At 42.1% G+C, this 15,785-nt stretch overlaps 1 protein-coding gene and 1 pseudogene across 3 annotated transcripts in view; both read left to right on the top strand.

Moving 5' to 3' along the window:
* The window catches only part of UBE2E2 (ubiquitin conjugating enzyme E2 E2), a 349,451-nt gene that overhangs the window by 58,001 nt on the left and 275,665 nt on the right, over positions 1-15,785 (top strand). The gene's annotated exons all lie outside the window — the stretch shown is intronic.
* LOC142447246 (glutathione peroxidase 1-like) lies at positions 1,302-2,140 on the top strand (annotated as a pseudogene).

The following is a 15,785-nucleotide window of genomic DNA, read 5'->3' as shown; positions in this document are numbered from 1 at the left end:
TTAAAGTGCTAAGTAATATCCAAACCAGGGAGAAAAAAGGACATGCTGTCGTTCATGTCTTACGCAGGGCACTAGAGTTTTTCACGGGCTGAAAGTCAGCGACAACCAAAGCAGTCATAGAGAGAGATCATTGCAGCTACCACCGAGTTCTTCCAGTTCCCAGTGAAGCATGTGTGCGAGGGGAACTGCGCCTGCGCACCGTCAAGGTTGCCACTCTTTGGAAGCAGGTTGTCAGGCCTGTCTTCTAACGGGACGTGACCCTGTGCCACCCAAGAACTCCTGCAGAGAAATCATGAAGGATGGGTATGTTGTGCGGGCTAATGCGGCCAAGGAGCCTAGAAAAAAACAGAGGGGGGAAAAAAGTCAAAGCAAAACAAACAAAAAGACTCCATTCTTAGGTGAATAACGTGCTTGCTTTCTCAGGCCCCAGCAGCCCCAAGAGGCCACGTGTCAAGAAATGTTGTTTTATTAGGTGCCACCAAGTCAGTTCGGACTCCTAACAGTCTTATGTGAAATGGGATGAAACGCCGCCTCGTCCTGCCCATCCTCACAATTGTTCTTACGCTGGAGTCCATCGAATCTCATCTAGTTACTTAGCCAAGTAGCTATTTGGCTTGTCATTTTCTTGTCATATCGATGTGTAAGTGCTTCCGGTCCTTCATCAGCCTGTTGAAACATTTCATTTGGAGTTCACTCAATTCCTGGAGCCTGGGGTTGGCCTAATGCTCTCAGTGCCGCTTGGCCTTTATCCTTCAGCATCATTTGCTGCCTTTCAAAAAGGTTGAACGTTGACCAGCTCTCTTTGGTTCGGTGATTCTTTATCTTCTTTTGCTGCTTCCTGCATCATTCAGCATACTGCCCATGGACTCTTTCCGTATTGTTCCTGGAAGCTTGCACCTTCTCCTCGAGTCCTTCCAGTTTAAGATAGGCTGAGTGTGCTCCGCATGTTTCATTTTCTAACCAGATGGTCACACATCGCATTATAATATTTGACTCTGTCTTCGCGAGCTGCCATTTGCAATTTTCTCTTCAGCTCATTGACGTCATCATTTCTTCCATTGACCTTCGTGGCTCTTCGACTAAGAGCCAGTATCAGAGTCTCTTCTGACATGCATGCTTCTCTTTTCAGTCTTTCTTGTCTTTTCAATGACCTTGTGCTTTCTTCATGAGGGATGTTCCTGATGGCTTCCCACAGCTCCTCAGGTCTTCTGTCATTAGTGGTCAGTGCATCAAAGCTGTGGTTGAGATGTCTTCAAAAATTTGGGGTGGGTTCTTCTTGCCAACCTCTGTCCGTCTCTCTCTCCCGCGCCTCCGGTCCCGGCGTCATGTGTGCCGCTCCACTCGCGGCCGCCGCCGCGCGCTCCGTGTACGCCTTCTCCGCGCGCCCGCAGGCCGGCGGGGAGCCGTGAGCCTGGCCTCGCTGCGGGGCAAGGTGCTGCTCATCGAGAACGTGGCGTCGCTCGGAGGCACCACGGTCCGGGACTACACCCAGAGGGACGACCTGCAGCGGCGCCTCGGCCCGCGGGGCCTGGTCGTGCTAGGTTTCCCGTGCAACCAGTTTGGGCATCAGGAGAACGCCAAGAATGAAGAGATTCTGAATTCCCTCAAGCACGTCCGACCTGGAGGCGGGTTCGAGCCCATCTTCTGCCTGTTTGAGAAGTGCGAGGTGAACGGCGCCAATGCACACCCGCTCTTTGCCTTCCTCCGGGAGGCCCTGCCGGCGCCCAGCGACGATGCCACCTCTCTCATGACCGACCCCAAGCTTATCACCTGGTCGCCTGTGTGCCGCAACGACATCTCCTGGAACTTCGAGAAGTTCCTGGTGGGCCGCGATGGTGTGCCTGTGCGCAGGTACAGCCGCCGCTTCCCCACCATTGACCTCGAGCCCGACCTCCAGGCCCTGCTCTCCAAGGGGCCCCGCAGTGCCTAGGGCGCACCGCCCTCCCGCAGGCTGCCTGGCAGGCACTACGCTGCCTGCCTTGCGTGGGGACTTCATCAATGAGGGTGTTTCTTCTAAACCCGAGTGGAGGAACACCTGAAGTCCGGGAAAGCCCCCGCAGGTGGGCACTAGCCCTGCCCATCCCAGCCTCCCCTCCCAGACCAAATAAAATTGTTCCGTGTGTAAAAAAAAAAAAAAAAATTTGGGGTGTGTGTGATAGGCTCAAGGTCGTATTTTAGTTTTGGGGGATTTGTTTCCCTTTTCTCCAGATTTGTCCTGAACTTACATATGAGCAATTGATACTCTGTTCCATGGTGTTAGGTGCTGGGACTGAGCCTCTCCATTATCTCTTCCCACAGATGTAGTTAGTTTGATTTCTGTGCATGGTATCTGTAGAAGCCCATGTGTATAGTCACCTTTGGTGTTGTTGAAAAAGGATATTTTCTATGACCAAGTTGTTGGTCTTGTAAATTTTTACCCTGTGATCTCCAGCTTTGTTTCTATCCATATTTTCCAACTATGCTTTTTTTCCTTTTTGTTTACGTTTGTGTTCCAATCACCAGTACCTTTTGATCGAAAGTTTGACGAACTGACTGAAGATGTTGGTAGAATTCTTCAGTTTCTTCACTAGCTTTAGTGGTTGGTGGATAAATTTGGGGAGTAGTTGTATTGATTCGGCTTCCTGTGTGCAGGTAGACATTATCCTCTCACAGGTAGCATTATACTGCAAGATAGGTTTTTCCTTCCTTCCTTCCTTCCTTTATCATTTTATTGGGAGCGCTTCCAGATATCATAACATTCCAGAGTTCAATCACATCAACCAACAATCAGTATTGTACAATTGCTACCACAATCAGTTTTAAAACATTTTCTTCTTGAATCCCTTGATATAAAATCTCCTTTATCCCATCCCCACACCCCCCTAGTTCCCAGGAACCTTTTGTTTTTCTATAATAGGTTTTTGTGTGAGTGTGTGCCATATCTTACACAATCCAATATATCCACTCACATACAATTCTGTTGTTCAATCCCATCGAGTGGGGTTATACAGTCATCAATGCTGTCTGCTCCTTATCTTCCTCCCCCCTTTCTGCACCCTCAGGGAACCATTACTCCTGTTACTGTTTCTGTAGGGTTATCTATCTCGGCTTTCATGTACAGCATGATCTTTTTTTTTTTGTACAGCATGATCTTAAATATACAAGTGAACATATGCAAATCTAGCATGATTAATGAGGTAAAACTGAGGTCATAATAATAAGGGAAGGAAATATTAAAGAGCTAGAGCACAGTTATGTGGTTCATCGGTACTATATTACCCCCTGGATTTATCACCCCTTCAGTGTGGCACTTCTGAGAGGAATTGTCCAATTATTTTACAGGTTGGTTTGGGATCTCCACTAGTCCATGCCATTTCAAATTGATTTGGTTCCTTGTTTTTAAAATTCTGATACCTCTTCCTGTTGACACCTCATGATCACACAGGCTGGTGTGCTTCTTCCATGTTGGCTTTGTTGCTTCTCTGCTAGATGGCCGCTTGTTTAACTTCAAGCCTTTAATACCCCAGGCACGGTGTCTTTCAATAGCCGGGCACCATCAAGTTAGATTTTGGCATATTATTCTTTTTGAAGATGAATGCTATGCCATTCCTTTTGAATGTGTCTTTTCCTGCATAGTAAGCCACAAGATTTTCTGATACAAAATGGCCAATACCGGTTCATTTCAGCTCACTAATGCTTAGATTATTGATTGCTATGGGTTCTGTTTCAGTTTTGACCACTTTCAGATTCACACATCATGCATGCCTAGTTCCAATTATTCATTGATGTTTTCAGCTATTTCTTCTCATTTTGAATCAGGTCCCATCAGCAAATGAAGGTCCCAGCCACTTTACTCCTGCAGGCTTTACTCACATGGTCGGCTCCACCTTGAAAAGACAGCTCTTCCTCAGACATATTTGAGTGCTTTCCTACCTGAGGGGTTTACCTTCTGGCACTCTGACAGTGTTCTGCTTCAGTGGTGTCTGCTTTCTCTGCTACCTCCCCCACCCCCCACCCCCATCATACACACCATAATTGCATGGCCCCCTTCCCCCAGAGCAGTATTACACACTTTGGGAAATAACGGTATAAAGAGCATTATATTTAATTTGAAGAATCATAAAATGATAAGTGAATGCATTTCTAAATTTGTTCAATTGTGAATCAATCTTTTTTCTTCCAGTATTATTTTTATATGAAGTTGACTAGCGATACAAATACTTGAAAAAAATATTAAAACAAACCCCACTCTTGACTATATCATACAGAAACCCTTTGAATCAAGGTGGGGAGGCAGTTGACAAAATAAGAAAAGGTCAAGTACAGCCCAGGGATATTAGTAAAAAAGTTTATTTTTTTGTCTAGTGGTTGTGAATTGCTATGCCATTATATTTTGTCTCCCTGATTGTGGTACTGATTTCTGATCTTGGATCATGTGTAAAACCAGTAATAGTTTGTAAATGCAAAAATGTAGCATGTCATGAGAGTACCCCTGTTAACGTTTCTAACCTGTGTCTTATTGAAGGACTACCTGAATTCATTACACAAGTGCGTTCTGGTGTCTGTAGATTCATTGGGCATGTTCCATGGTTTATTTAATTAGTCACCATCACCAACATGCTGTATTTAAAAAAATAGTAATATATTGCATATTCTTAGTTATAAATATTCTGCATAGCTTTTATTTCTTTTAAAGGACAGGAATGGAGCTGTGTCAGATTGATAAATATAGCTAAATTGGCCTTATTTATATCACTCATAAAATCAATAGTAATAATGACAACTTACGTATTGAATGTTGGCCAGGTTCCAGGCCCTGGGATTTATGAGAACTGTTCAGTTTAATTTTCAAAATAACCCTGTAATGAAGGTGGTGTTAATATCCCCATGTGGAAACACTTAGTGTATATGTAAGGCACTGCTCTAGGGGACTGTGGCACAGAGGGTGGGGACAGTCCATTGGGAAAGAGTAAAACAGCCATGATTGATGATGCCCACATTCCATAGGAAAAGACTGAGTTCAACACCAACTCACTGTTTCAGTGTGATTGTGAAGAAGATGATGACAAATTACTTTGAAGTGCTATTGTGAAGGGGGAGGGGTAGCAAGAATGCAGTTACTTTGAAGGGGGAGGGGTAGCAAGAATGCAGTTACTTTGGTGGGGAGGGGAATGCATTTGCAACCTAATCCAAGGCTGCCCTCCCCATGGTGCAGATTATGCCTTGGCTGCGCACAGTAAATTCAGCACCTGGAAACTACCAGCTGATCCACTGAAGACAGCCGAGGCTCTGCTCTGGTGAAGACTCATGGGCTCAGAAACCCAAAGGGTCGGTGTCAGTCCTGTGCCCCGATAGCAGTGCTTCTCAGCCTGTGGGTTGTGAGCCCTCTGGGGGCGTCGAACGACCCTTTCACAGGGTCCCCCAATTCTTAGCAGTAGTAAAATGACAGTTATGAAGTAGCAACGAAAATAATGTTATGGTTGGGGGTCAGCACAACACGAGAAACTGTATGAAAGGGTCGCGTCATGAGGAAGGTTGAGAACCACTGCCCTATAGGGCTATGGTGCAGAATTTGACTTTATGGCCATGAGCCTTTGTCACTTTTGTCTAAAAGGGCATCATGTGGGGAGTGAGGAAGGTATAGCAAGAAAGCACCAACCTTTGGGCAAAACACATGTAAAGGCTCACTTTGCGGGATAAGTGGGTGAAGGGCTTGTAGGCTGGGGAAACGACTCGAGGGTGGGAATGCTCTCGAAACAGAACTGGGACCGAGGTGGCTGGATTCTTCCTGTGGGCAGGGTAGAGGGCCTTCAATCAGGGCTGACACTAGATTATGCAGTGCCTTTTGGGCCACATTAAGCATCTTGTCATTTATTTATTTTCTAGGAGCAAAGGGAAGCATTTGAAGTGCTTTAAAGTAGAGCGTCTTAAGAGGATTTGCTTTTTAAAAGAACACCTCAGCAGCTTTGTGGATGATGAGTTTGTCATGCATGGACTGTTCTAGGGCCCTGTGGTTTTAGCAGATGTGTTACTGCCAATTTGATAGGTAGAAACACTTAACTTTTTTAATTCAAAAGAAACCAAACCATAACAAAAAGTTGTAACCATGGGGGAGGCAGGTACCGATGAGTAAGAAGTGAAATGTTGGTGATGTCAGACAATTCTTACTCCCTCTTTTTCACAGTGCCTCCAAACCAAGCCTGATGTGAAGCAGACTGCGCTACTCAGTAGATCCAGATCATTAACAAATTAACCAGCTGATTTTCAGTTTCTTGTTCATTATAATGCTTGCCTTCATCTCCTCTGGGTCCTGCAGATGTATCACTGAAAGGGACTGACTGAAAGATGCTCAGGGCTCTGTAGATTGATATGACGCTGTGCCTTGCTTTCCTAATGAAATTAAAACGGCTCTCTGGCATGATTTTCAATTACTCATTTTCTTTCTGTAGCTCCTTCAGTAAGTTACCCATGTCCAGCTGCCCCTACCACGACAGACAGCAAATCGTGACTCATTTCTTGGAATTACACAGAAAGGCACATTTCATTTATTTTAATTTTTGCCTTGAAATTTATGTTGTAGTTTGGAGAAAGATCTTTTAAAAGCGAATACTAGTCAATTAAATTGTACTACTTTTCAGCACATTAAAATACTTTAAACTAAAAATTTCTAAAAAATTGGTCAAAAGTGAAGTAGAACATTTAACAATCAATATTCTAAGCATTGGTGAGCTGAAATGAACAGGTTTGACAAAAATCTTCATAACCACTGCTATCAGATTGGTTCTGATTCACAGTAGTCCTGTAGGACTGAGTAAAACAGCTCTATAGTCCTCAAACTGCGGCCCCCGGGCCACATGTGGCCCCCGAGGACATTTATCTGGCCTGCCGGATGTTTTTGCCCCATTTCTTTTTTTACATCAAAATAAGATCTGTGCAGTGTGCATAGGAATTTGTTCATATATGTTTTTTAAACTATAGTCCGGCCCTCCCCTGTTTAGAAAGTTTGAGGACCCCTGCTGTAGATCTTTACAGGAGCAGGTAGCTTTGTGTTAGCATTCTCTTGTGGAGCAGTTGGTGAGCTCGGCCCTCACACCTTTCAGTTAACAGTTCATGGCTTACCCTAATGTGACATCAGCGCTCTGATGTGTAAGCAAAACTCATTGCCATCGAGTCGATGTTTATGCATGCCGACCCTATAGGACAGGTAGAACTGCCCTTGATCGTTTAAGAGAGTGTAACTCTTTACAGCTGTAGAAAATTCCACCTGTCTCCCACAGATCATAGACTAAGGTATAGCCACTACACCCCTAGGACTCCTGGTACGTACAAGCCAAACCCAAACCAGACTCACTGCCATTGAGTGTGTGCTGGCTCTCCGAGCCTGTAACTGTTCATGAAAATAGAAAGCTCAGCCTTTCTCCTGATGCATAAGCCAACGAGCGGCTCATTTCTGATAGCATTAAACTCCCTTTCATTTGCCTTCATTGATTTAGGCAGAGCATTTTTACAAACAGTGTTTTATAGTGCGTTCTGCCTTCTAAAATGTAAAGAATACCATGTCCTGTGGTGGGATCAAGAGCCCTGTTGGCACTCTGGTCTAAGCATTGGGTTGTTAAACCACAAGGTTGGTGGTTCTAACTTTCCAGAAACTCTGAGGGAGACAGACGAGACTGCCCGTTCCTGTAAAACTGTACAGGCTCCCAAAACTGTAAGTAATCCTGCTCTGCCCTGCGGGGGCACTTGGAGTCAGAGGTTTGGTTTTGTGGGTTTATTGTGGGGTCACGACACAGGCTTCTGTGTTTAAATAATCATGCTGCTGCTTCCTTTGGTTGCTCAGAGTTAAGCTTGAGGGGCAGCCAATTCATAAAATCACAAGAATATGTATTTTGAGGTCTGTAGTCAATTATGCACACACTTGAAGTAGAAAATTCCTATTCTAAGAAACTAGAGATAGTATTCTGCACTGTAAACACTGTGCTTCTGTAAAGCTTTGGTTTTTATTCCTAATCTTAATTGCGATTTTAAAGTTATTTACATTATATAAATGAGAATAAAGAAAATGAAATCGCCTTTATAGTATTAATATTTTGACAGAATTTTTTGTTACCTCTCTAAAGAAAGGGAAAGGAGGGTGTTAAAGTTTCTTATTAAAGAGGAAAATAAGGCTGAGCTGGTTTCTGCATTTACAGTGCGGTGTGCAAACAAAGGCTTTGGTCCGCTCCTCTGACGGTACACAGTGTAGCCACATCGTATATGCTTTCTTAATAATGGCTGACATTATCAGATTGATTAACTCTGCATGGGGCCCAATCAGATTTAACAATGGTTGGCAGCTGTACACTAGAAGAGTAGTAATATAGTATAGGAATAAAATCGGTATTTTATATGCTGAATTAAATGCAAAATGAAAAAGTCTTTCAAAGGTGTTCGTTATTTCTCCGGGGCATGCGAAACAATTGCACTCACGTGCGGTAGCCTTGCATAGACCCTTGCCTATGGGTATTTTCCCAACTGGCTACTGCTAGAAGCTAGATGTGCTGATAACAAGATTTTTATTTGATAATTGATGGTGTAAGTTTCAGGCAGTTAAGATTTCCTGCAAGGCTTCAAAGGTCAGTGTTTTTATCTGCATGTTGTGTTTACTCTGTAACCTCAGACTATTCAATCCATCTTAGAACTCCAGCCAAAACCACTGCCTACTTTTCTGAGGATTAACATAAATATTACTCAGGGACGTTAGTCATTGTGAAAGTTACTGCCCGCCCAGTCCCCCTGGCTTTTAAAAACATATTCATGCAAAGTTAAGCCATGATATAGAAGAAAGAGCCCTAGGTTAGGGGACAATGATTAATTTTAATTCTGTCAAATGTGACCTGGCTTTTAGGATTTAATTAGATTTGTTCATCAAATGTTTAGTGAGAACCTATTCTGTGCAGGTTCTCCAATACTCTTGCTCTATTCGTCAAATTTGGGAGGTAGGACTATTATTAGTGACCAAAGAGCAAATATATCCGTCCCATTCAAAACACAATTGTATATGCCCAAATTCCTTTGAGGGCTAAACTGCCCCCTCCCACCCAGCCCCGCGACAAACCTTAGCCCACCAAGATCAAGTGGATTCTGACTCACAGTGACCGTAGAGGATGGAGTGGAACGGGAACGGCGTCGTTCGTTTTAAACAGAAGCAGACTAACCCTATCTTTCCATGTGCCACTGATGGGTTCAAGCCTCTGACTGCCGGACCACCAGGCCTTCTCTTTATTGTGGGATCACGATACGTTGAAGATAACCATCATTAATTATATCGTCAGTAATTTTGTGAGCACTGAGCACCAATATCCAGATGTTGAGAAATAGGCTTGGGGAAAGCAATGTGAACTTCTTAATTCTGTTTCATAAAGTGTCTGCACTGTATTGCGTTACTCTAGTAGGAGTGGAACCCACCCTTTGCTCACCGTTAAAAGCTATTATAATTCAAATATTCATCAGTCAAGCTTTATCTTGTGGAATTAAGGTAAATAACATATTCGCTGATAAATAGTAATCAGTTTTTACCTCACGGGAAAAGAATCACTGCATCTCAGAGAGCAACTTTTCCAAATAAACATGCTTACAAGTTACGTTCCCTTGTATCTTAACACATAGCAATTAAGTTATATGCATGTGTGAGACATCATATTCATTTCTCAGGCTATGTATAATTTCTAACTACATTAGGATAATATTATGTTAAGCATGAATCCAGAAAATTAATATAATTAATTTTAAATGAAGCAGTGTTTGGCATTTAAGCATATATTTATACTTATCAGGTGAGTTATTCTTATAAGACATACTTTTTAAAGGTTTAATAAGATCATTTACTTAGACTTCACCTTCTTTAATCTATAGTCCTGCAAGTGAGAGGAAGATGAAAGTGTTCCAAATACAAGAGGAGTTATTTTGGGACATTTTAAGTGCCAGTAAACAGCTTAGAGTAAACATATCTATTCAGCCACCAGAGTTAGAATTAGCTTCATGGCAGCGAGTTTGGTTTTGACCTGGTAGCCTGGTGTCAGCAGTGCCTTGGTTTAGTGTTTGGATGCTGACCCCCAAGTCTGTGGGTTGACCCCAGCAGCTGTTGGTGTTAAGACACATATAAGGGGGTACCCTCCAAACGACCTGGATTTTCTCCCCAAAGCTACATATTTAATTTTTCTTTTTTTACAAAACCACCTTACCACCTTCAAAGAACTCTCCCTTACACTTAATATACTTGTCAAATCTGATTCCATTCTTGAAAACATTTTTCAAACATCTGTTTGGATGTCTGACGGCACTTCTCTCATTTTTTGCTTCACCTCTTCTAAGTTGTGAAACCACTGCCCTTTCATGTCCTTCTTCACTGGTGGAAACAAAAAGAAGTCTCAGGGTGTGCGGTCAGGTGAGTCAGGTGTGTGGGGCAAGAGAGACATGCTGTTTTTTGCCCCAAACTGGCACACTGAGATGGCTGTGCGAGCAGATGCATTTTGTGGTGGCAAAACCAGTCCCCCGTCTGCCACAAATCAGGTCTTTTTTGTTGCACAAAGTTACACAATCTTTTCAGAACCTCTAAATAGAAAGCTTGATTAACAATCTCACCTGGAGGAACGAACTCCAAATGCATTATCTCCCTCACATCAGACACAACTGAGCATGGTCTTGCTATTTGATTTCACTTGAGGAACTGTTTTGGGCGATGTGACGATGGCATCTTCCACTGGCTTGATTGATGTTTGACTTTGGGTTCGTAAGAATTGCACCATGTCTCATCACCAGTAATAACCTTGGAAAAAATGTCTGGGCCGCTCTGGAGCTGTTCTTTCAAAGCATGGCATGTTTCCAGTTAATGCTCTTTTTCCTAGTCTGTCAGAACCCGAGGCACAGATTTCAAAGCGACACTTCTCATTCCCAAATCTTCTGTTAAAATTCACTGAACTGAGCTCCAACATAGTCCAGATAACTTCCCCACCTCTTCAGTGATCTGTATTCTGTCTTCAAGCACAGGTGCACGAATTTTGTTGACATTTTCATCCTTTTGGGAAGTTGATAGACCTCCAGAACAAGGTTTGTCATTGATCGACATTGCACCTTTTTGAAATGAGAAAAAACATTCTTGCACTTGAGTTTTTCCCATCGTCCTGCCCTGTAAGCTGTGTTCATCATCACAACCGTTTCTGCAGCATTGTTTCCCCAGTAGGAAGCAAAATTTCACAGTTGCACACTGTTCTTATAAATTGGCCTTCACATAAACAAGGTTCAAGCGAAAAAATACACCGTGACCAGAGAAGAGAAACTTCCCAGGTGATGCCACTGGGGCACTAATTCAGCCAGTGCTCCTCTACTGGGGAAAATGTGTACAATTGGAATAATTGTATGCTTCAGAATGTACTTTCCTGAGCAAATGTATACACAAAATTGTAAACAGTAATCAAATATTAATGAATGGTTCTGTAGCTGATTTATAGTAGAATTTGGTTTTTGATAAATTTAACAAACATTTTCATAAATAATGCTGTTAAAATTTAGATTGCCAAACCTAGATTCAGCAAATATTAAGTGTGGTTTTATGACATTGATTGTTTCATATAAACATAGTTTTGTATTTATTTTGTGGTTGGTTCAGATTATGCCGCTTTATATACTTAGTTGGTGATATGCTATTTCATATACTAAATTGTAGCTTTTTAAATTAGAATTTACATACACTGCAGATATCCGGGCCTGGTGCATTTTAAAAGTTAGTTTAGGGGAAATAATCTCACCATTTAACTTTATTATTATCATAAACACAGTTTTTTAAAAAGTTGTTTTATTGGCATGTACTTCACCTGTTATACAATTTAATCATTCGATCATATTACGAAGATTTGTGCAGTCATCACCACAATCAAATTCAGAACACTTGCTTCTTGTAGTCAGTGAACACAGTTTTATAACAGCTGCTTACCCAGTTGTCCTATTCTTTAATGTTCAGATAATGAATGGACAGATGAGCTCTAGTTGAGGTGTGCTTTCAAAGAATGCTTATCCTCCACTCTGCAATCCCTCTCTCACCATTCATTGTTGCTTAAAATCAATTTAATAGTCCACAGTGCCTTTCATTTAACTATTAAAAGGTCATAAATGCAAATAAGGCCCAGAGAGAAAACACATTTGACTTATTACCACATTAAGATTCAAATTACCGATAGCAAATGTGTAAGAGATTTTGATAGATAGAGCACTATAGGATAAGATTGGGCTTTTGTAGCAAATGTGAGCATGGAGCCTATTGTCATGTGCTTTAAAATTTCTCCAAGGGCCACCTCAGATCAAGTCCCTTGAGCAGTTCTGGGAAATGTTTTTTTACTGACCTTATTTGCAGCTCTTTCTGGTATCCAAAGGGATGACCTCTAACCATTTTTTTTGGTGTTTAGAGTTTTGATAGTGCTAATATTTTTCAGGAAGCATACATGCTGGGCACACACCATAGCTCTCTGATAAGATCAAGGTCACATTGGAGGGAGCCTATCTTCTATTTTAGTGGGTGTTTGAGGGGTTATGAATGGAAGTAGATACGGACTAGTTTCTTTGTTCTTTTCTTCATATACCTGCTCATGTAATTTTTATCTGTTTCTATTTTTATGAGCAACTTTTGCTGTTCTCTCGCCAGATTGTTTTCATACAAAGTACATAGAGAACTCTCCTGTTGTCTGATAAGTTAATAGGGCATTTTAGAAGATAATATCTTACCATGTTTGAATTCATTTTTACTTTATCTTAAGTTTTAACTAAAAATCCCTTTTTTTGTGCTACACAGCAGTACTGTATCTGATCATCCCAGGCTTTGTATTCTGCAGTTAGAAATTTAGATTTTTAGCTCTTTCAGTATAAAAATTCTATTTTTATATGCCAACAAAAGTGACTTAAAAATTAAAGAAAAATACTGTCAGTATATTGTCAAACTTGAGAATATGAAATTACTTAGGCTCTGCTTGATATATTAGGCACATTACATAATAAATCTTTTATAGCCTCCACATTAAAAACATGCCACGGTGCCTTAATTTGATGGTGAGCCAGCTTTGATTCTAGAGAGCAGGCTCAGATCAGGATTAGATTTGGAGCTATGAGAATGACATAAATATATCAAGTCAGGCAGGATTGAAGAGGGCTGAAGTTCATCTCTTATCAGATTGATCGACAACTCCAGGGAAGTGATGTGGTAGACAATAGAGCTGAGCCCCAGTGGTTGATAGACCTCAAACCCTGTAGGACAGAGGTTTGTCCTCAAAGGTTCTTTTAAAGATCAATGAATAAATGCCATTTTCTATACTAAGTGTTTCTTGTTGTTTTTTTCCCTGCTTACTCTGAGTTAAGGAAGCCTGGTGAGTCAGTGTTTGGTTTGCTGAGCAAGAATGCCACAGGAGATAGACCTGCCTCTGTGTCCCTGTCATGTGACAGCCTAGGAGACCCTACGACCCATCTACCCTTAGGGTTTCCTTGAGGCACAACAAACAACAAATCTGTGTTTCTCCCTGTCTCACTAACTCTCTCGCTGTGAAATGACCCGTCTTTACTCCAAGTTGGGTAGGAGTTTTATGACCAGTTATCCCTTTGAATGCTCTCTTTTCTATTCTCTACCCCTGGGATGTCTTTGTCATTGATTCCACCAGTGAAAACCCCAGTGAAAACCCCACACATTCTATCTCAGTTCTCAAGTGCTGCTATAGAGAGGTAGACCCCAAGTGGATGACTTTAACAAAAATAAATGTATTCTCTCACAGTGAGAATGCTAGACATCTGAATTCAGGGCCCTAGCTGTAGGGGAATGCTTTCTTTCTGTAGGGAACTTGCTTTCTTTCTGTAAGGGAAGGGCCTTATTATCGGTCAAGGACATCCGGGGTCCAAACTGTGTGTTTTGCTCCTGGCTCTTCTTCCTTGCTGGTAGTAGGTCCCTCTGACCACTTTTAAAAATCTCTTTAGCAGCTCAAAAGAGATTGCCTCAAGGTACTACCTACTTCTGTGGATTACCTCTTGCCTCCTTAATATAACTGCCTCATTAACGTCAGAGAGGTTAGCATGTAGGATAATTACATCCAATCACAAAATGGAGGACAATTGCACAGGACTGAGAATTATGGCTCAGTCTTGGGATAGTTGGTGCAGCTTCAAAAAATTCACGGAATTTTACTATCTTTGAATCCCAGTTTTGCATGAACATTTGAAGCCCTCTCATGTGTTTAGAGGTTACAATTAAATCCAGAACATGTATTTAAGAAACCACGCAGTTCCATACTTTCCACAAATCTGACTTCTCCTTTTGCATTTCTGCTTCATTTAATTAGTTTTCTATGGCTCAGCACATAAAATCATAGATGGGGTTTCAAACAGTTCATGGGAAAAGTACATTATCTTTTAATCCCATTTTTTCTGGAACTTTCAGAAGTCCTCATATTTTTAGAACCTGAGTCTTAGCTATCAACTAGCTAACTACATGTTATAAGTGAAAGAACATTTGTAACTTGCCTTTGTTGTATTCGCTGTGAGCCTCAGCCCTAAGTGTGTCACCTCTCACATAGTATCTGTGGATCGCAGTGCTGTTGTTGGGCTGTCTTACAACAAAGCCCCCATGGAAGAGGCACACCAGCCTGTGAGATCACGGAGGGGTCGACGGGATCAGGGATCGGCATCAAAGACCAAAAAAATCAAATCATTGTGAAAGATGGGGAGTGCGGAGTGGGGACCCAGGGCCCATCTGTGGACAATTGGACATCCCCTTGCAGAAGGAGGAGACAAGTCAATCAGGGTGCAGTGTAGCAATGATGAAACATACACTTTTCCTCTAGTTCTTAAATGCTTCCTCTCCCCACTATCATGATCCCATTTTGACCTTACAAATCAGGCTGAACCAGAGGATGGACACTGGTACAGAAAGGACTGGAAACAGGAAATCCAGAACAGAAGAATCCCTCAGGACCAGTGGTGAGAGTGGCGGTACCGTGAGGGTTGGAGGGAAGGTGAGGGACAAAGGGGAACCGATTAGAAGGATCTACATATAACTTCCTCCCTGGGGACAGACAGCCGAGAAGTGGGTGAAGGTAGACGTCGGACGGTGTACGATATGACAAAATAATAATAATTTATGAATTATCAAGCATTCATGGGGGAGGGAGGATCGGGGAGGAAGGAGAAACGAGCGAATACCAGGGGCTCAAGTAGAAAGCAGATGTTTTGAGAATGATGAGGGAGACAAATGTACAGAAGTGCTTGACACAATGGATGGATTGTGATAAGAGTTGTACAAGCCCCCAATAAAATGATTTAATTATAAAAAAAGACAGCCAAATTTTCCAAGCCATGCTATTAGGACCTCATCTGTAGGGCTTTGCATTGCACAAATCACTTGTTGCCTTCTGCATTGGTGAACCTGTTGGTTTTGTGCACACTGACAGCATTGAGCCAGTTAGAGTGATCTCCCATCATTTATTATAGGGGAAACGGTAGTCCACGGTGGCTAACTAATTGCCAGACCACGTGAGGCCAGCATCAGCCAAGATCCCAAACCAGAGAGCATGTACTGTCCATTTGGTCATCCTGATTGTTTCTGTGGTGAAAAGCCTGGTATAAGCTGAAGATTAAAAAAATGTTTTAATTGTGCTTTACGTGAACGTTTGTACAGCTAATTGCGTTCCCAGTTTATGATTTTTGCAGAAGTGTTTGGTGAGATTTGCTACATTGTTTTACAGTATGTCAGTCAGCATCCTCACTCTCTTCATGATGTTTGCTCTGTTTCCACTCATCGA

Source organism: Tenrec ecaudatus, chromosome 4 (genome assembly GCF_050624435.1).
Source record: "Tenrec ecaudatus isolate mTenEca1 chromosome 4, mTenEca1.hap1, whole genome shotgun sequence".
In the NCBI taxonomy this organism is placed as follows: domain Eukaryota; kingdom Metazoa; phylum Chordata; class Mammalia; order Afrosoricida; family Tenrecidae; genus Tenrec; species Tenrec ecaudatus.
This window is presented reverse-complemented; position numbering and strand designations above follow the sequence as displayed.